General features: G+C 43.4%; 1 protein-coding gene across 1 annotated transcript in view; it reads right to left on the minus strand.

The window, feature by feature from the left end:
- ankrd24 (ankyrin repeat domain 24) overlaps positions 1-5,418 on the minus strand; it is a 54,548-nt gene that overhangs the window by 85 nt on the left and 49,045 nt on the right. The gene's annotated exons all lie outside the window — the stretch shown is intronic.

The raw sequence follows: 5,418 nt of genomic DNA on the forward strand, positions 1-5,418 counted from the left end.
CACATGGAGGAGTGAAAAGACAGGGAGTCGAGATAGAGCGCCAAGGAGTTGAGAGAGAGGAATCAGAGGTAGTCGAGAGGATCAGAGAGTGGGGGGGGCGGGGTAGCTTAGTAGCAGAAAGTTGTGTTATCACTTCTCATATGGTGCTCTGGTGCCCTGTTGGAGTGGAGAATGTTCTGGAACAGAGAGAGGGAGTTCTGAGGCAGGTGCAGGGAGGAGATGGAGAAGGCAGGTGTGGTGTGGTGGGATGGTGGAGTGAGGTGGGATGGAGAAGGGCAAGTGGGTTTGGGTGGGGTGGGGTGGAGAAGGAAGGTGGTGGGAGGTGGTTGAAAAAAAATGTAAAAATAAATGTGAAAATAGCAGATGTGTTGTGAGGTGTCTTCCCCAGATGGACTGGATGTACGTATGTGCAGATGTATGTGCGTGGGCAGGGAGGGGGGTTTGCATTAGATAGGATTGGATGACTGGATTGCTTTTGGGTTTGCTGAAGGATATTCGGAGTTGGGGGCTTTATGTAATGAAGTGGGCCTTGACGATAAGCTCAGAGGCGCATCTTGCCACCAAGCCCCTAGAGCAGGGGCCCCCAAACTAAGGCCCGGGGGCGGATGCGGCCTGCCAGGCCCCTTTGACTGGCCCTCCACCTCTCTGCATCTTACCATTTGAACTGGCCCAAAGAAGCAATCCTCATAGAAAAAAAGATAAAATATATATTTTTAAGTATTTTATTTTGTTTATCAACAGGCCTTCCTACAGTTTAATTTTCACTAACTTAGTGTGAATCGCCAGAAGTTTCTTGTCTTGATGGTTTCTCATCTCACTGTAATATAAACAGGCCTACCATTTCTATTGTATCACTCCTAAACTGTCAATCACCATATTCTTCAGCGTGTAATGGTGATTGTCGTGCTAGAAATTATGGCTATAACAGTGAGTGGCCTAGACCAGTGGTTCTTAACCTTGGGTGCGGGCACCCCCTGGGGGTGCGGCAGAGATTCCAGGGGGTGCACAAAATTTTGTTTGTGTAGAGGTTGTGACAAAATTCTGCTTGCAAACATTATAATTACACCAAATTAAAACATGTTTTGTTCACCATTTAAAGTCATTAAGGTATTGATTAATGTCTTAAGCAAGAATCGTTGTAATTAATCACGTAAGACATTGTTTACTCGTGCAGAAGTTTGGTATAGGGGTGCGCGACTTGTCCTCGTCACATGTAACGGGGTGCTTTAAGGAAAGAAGGTTAAGAACAACTGGCCTAGTATACAGCCCACATGATTGATCCCGGCCCCTGATCACAGTCAGGAACGATAATGTGGCCCCCAGAGAAAAAAGTTTGGGGACCCCTGCCCTAGATAGTGAATAACAGCCCATACTGTACTACAGTAGTGGTGATTTTGGTGATTTTTCACTGTATGAGCATATTTGAGGGTAGATAGTTGTTTTTGAAGACAATAGGATTGCAAAGCTGATGTCAGAGGCCACACACACACACACACACACACACACACGTGCGCGTGCGCACAAAGCACGCACACACACACACACACACACACACACACACACACACGCACAAACACTTCTGAGACAGTAATTAACGCTTGTAAACACAAAGACTTGCAGTCACACCCACTCCAAGCCCCTCTCAATTTCACACACACACACACACACACACACACACACACACACACACACACACACACATGGGCACACACATGCAGACACACACACACGCACATGCATATGCACTCACACACACACACACACACACACACACACACACACACACACACACACACACACACACACACACACACACACACACACACACACACACACACACACACACACACACGCACACACACACACACACATTGCAAGTATGAAGCAAACTAGAAATGCATTCTCACAGAAAATGCTGGAAGCGGGCTTGCCTTTTGGGGCAGAGATGAAACAAAGTACTATTGAGAAAACAAAGCTAAAAGAAATCTTGGAAAAACTCCATCCACCAGAAGTTATGGGACAAACAATTCAGCCATCCTGGATTCAGCCATCTCGAAAGTGTTGTAGCTCTGCGTTTTGGGGATATACTAAATGACATACATGGTATTTTAAGTTGGCTAAGGAACACTGCATATGATATAATTTTGAAAATCAACATGGCTTCGAGCGGGATTCGAACTCACAACCTCCATATCTGTAATCCAGCCCCTTTGCGATTGATATTAAATGACATACAATACATGATATTTGAAGTTGGCTAAGGAACACTGCATATGATATCATTATGAAAATCAACATGGCTTCGACTGGGGTTCGAACCTCCAACCCCCATATCCCTAATTCAGCACATTTGCCATTCATACTAAATGACATACATGGCATTTTAAATTGGCCAAGGAACACTGCATATGATATAATTTTGAAAATCAACATGGCTTCGACTGGGATTCGAACCCCCAACCTCCATATCTGTAATTCAGCACATTTGCCATGCATACTAAATGTCATACATGGCATTTTAAGTTGGCCAAGGAACACTGCATATGATATAATTTTGAAAATCAACATGGCTTTGACTGGGGTTCGAACCCCCAACCTCAATGTCTGTAATTCAGCACATTTGCCATCCATACTAAATGACATATATGGCATTTTAAGTCGGCCAAGGAACGCTGCATATGATATAATTTAGAAAATCAACATGGCTTTGACTGGGGTTCGAACCCCCAACCTCAATATCTGTAATTCAGCACATTTGCCATCCATACTAAATGACATACATGGCATTTTAAGTTGGCCAAGGAACACTGCATATGATATAATTTTGAAAATCAACATGGCTTTGACTGGGGTTCGAACCCCCAACCTCAATATCTGTAATTCAGCACATTTGCCATCGATACTAAATGACATACATGGTATTTTAACTTGGCTAAGGAACACTGCATATGATATAATTTTGAAAATCAGCATCGCTTCAAGTGGGATTCGAACTCTCAACCTCCATATCTCTAATCCAGCACATTTGCCATTGATAATAAATGACATACATGGCATTTTAAGTTGGCCAAGGAACACTGCATATGATATAATTTTGAAAATCAACATGGCTTCGGGTGGGATTCGAACCCTCAACCTCCATATCTGTAATCCAGCAGCATGCATTCCCATTATGCCAAGCAGCTAGCTGTCATGCACAGTCCAGCAAGACTATATCACATTGCATTGCATTGAAGAGCTGAACAATAGACTTCTAGAATGGCTGCTCGCACCTGCTCGTTAAGAATAGAATCTTGAGATAGTGGCAGTTAAGATGGAACCCTTCATTGGGAACACCTGTTCTGATACTAACTGACAGTTAGTATTGAGCCTTAAACAGGGGAGAAAATGAGAATGAGTTTTTTGTCTTTACAACATCGTTGTAAAAAAACTAAAAGGAGTTGGCACGTGTCCTTTTCACAGATCGGAGTCATGCTTGTGATCTCTCTAACAGTCTTTGAATGAAGTTTATAGGTTAAAGGGTTCAGGCACAAATGGACCTCCGTGTGGGACATGCGCTGATCTCTTGAGATGAAACTGACAATTTGGAGACATCCCATAGAGCTCGCTAACAACGCGTCAACTAAACTTCTAGGTGAAAGTGTTGATGTTTTATGACCGAAAAAGCCTCCTACACTCTAATCTTTAGAGTGGCGGAATTTTGGTTCATGGAGGTTCCACCACTGTTTTCAATGGGGACCCAGGCTTTAACAAAATCGCCAAAAACGGGAAAACGACAAGAGACACGGAGAAGCCTATAACTATACGCGATCTCCAAGCCGAGCCGGTCGTTTTAGTGTTTGAACGGTGTCTCTATCTCGAAAGGCCTAGGAGGAGATCCATTTTCTATTTTTACTGCCCCTGCACAAGACCAATAATAAAGAAACAGGACTTAGAGATTACTATAATCGGGCCTTGCTCTGCATGGTCCTTGCTCCGCAAGCCCGCTTAATGACGTGCCCCACTTGTTTTTTGTCGCTGCTCATCTCATACGCTGCATTTTCACATGCGGGATGAAAGATACAAGATCTGTTTATTGTTATCATTGCCTGCAACTCTGTTTCAAATGGAAATACAGTACATCAAAGACAAATACACAAAGTCATGTATAAATAGGTTGTTGGGTGAAAAAAGGCGTACTTCAAGCATGGGTGCAATTTCTTTTTCCTAGCTTCCTTTCCTACCTATAACAATGGATTGTATTGTTTGTATTGTGCATTTAAGGTGGAGGTGCACGCATCCTAAACGCAGGTGCAGAACAAAAGGATCAGACAATCATGAAAACAAATGTGAAATTACACACTCGTGCTCCCGCTTTGCTATTTCTTCGATTTTCTCAGAGAAAATAAAAAGAAATTGTTTTCATTGTTGTATTGTACATGTACCCAGGGTGCGATTTGTCAGAAAACCAGAAGGGGGGATGTGTTTCAGATTTTAAGCAATATCATTGGAATTACATTGAACTGTGATAAAATCATGTAGAAAAAGTGGCGATATAAAGACCAGAAGGGGGGATAATCCCCCCCATCCCTCCCTACAAATCGCACCCTGCATGTACCTATTCCAAAAAAAATCACTGAGCAACATCAGCTTTCATCGCTTCACTTTCCAAATAGCTTGTGTTTGCCATGTGCCAGTTCCAAAATAAATTCAATGCCTTTCCAAAATCAGTATGTGAATACAGTATGAAAACACTTTCCAAAATATACGTATAGCTGTAAAATGCAGTGCACAAATACTTTCAAAAATCAGTGGCAAATGCTGTGTGATCCTCTTGTGGCTTTGCTGGGGCACAATCCCTAGTGCTGAACAAAAAAGTGACTGAAAAAAAAAAAAAGGTTCGCACACACAGATTTTTTCTTCTTTAAGTTCTTTATTTTCTTTTCATTCATTCATTGACATGACGACGTTTGATGCCATCCAAAACATCCAAAGGAGTGTGCAAACCCTTTTTTCTCTCTCCAAAAAATGCTGTGTGGTGTCATGTGTTGTGTTGGTAAGATGGAGAACAAAGGATTCTGATTTGACGTGGGAGGCTGGGGGCTGCAGGATACTGTTGCACAAATGAGCTCTTTGCAGCTCTACAAGGTCCTTTGGGGCCTGCTATTGGGGTGACACGTGGTGGTGTTTACGTGTGTGTGTGTGTGTGTGTGTGTGTGTGTGTGTGTGTGTGTGTGTGTGTGTGTGTGTGTGTGTGTGTGTGTGCGTGCGTGCGTGCGTGTGCGTGTGTGTGCATGTGTGTACGTGGGTGCACATGCATGTGTGTGTGTGGGTGTGTGTGGGAGTGAGTGTTTTGCTCCATCACACAGTTTTGTGGGGGATATGGGGGTCAGGCAGGCAGACCAGACAGGTCCCCATCACCATCTGCATGCACGCACG

Source organism: Engraulis encrasicolus, chromosome 6 (assembly GCF_034702125.1).
Source record: "Engraulis encrasicolus isolate BLACKSEA-1 chromosome 6, IST_EnEncr_1.0, whole genome shotgun sequence".
NCBI lineage: Eukaryota > Metazoa > Chordata > Actinopteri > Clupeiformes > Engraulidae > Engraulis > Engraulis encrasicolus.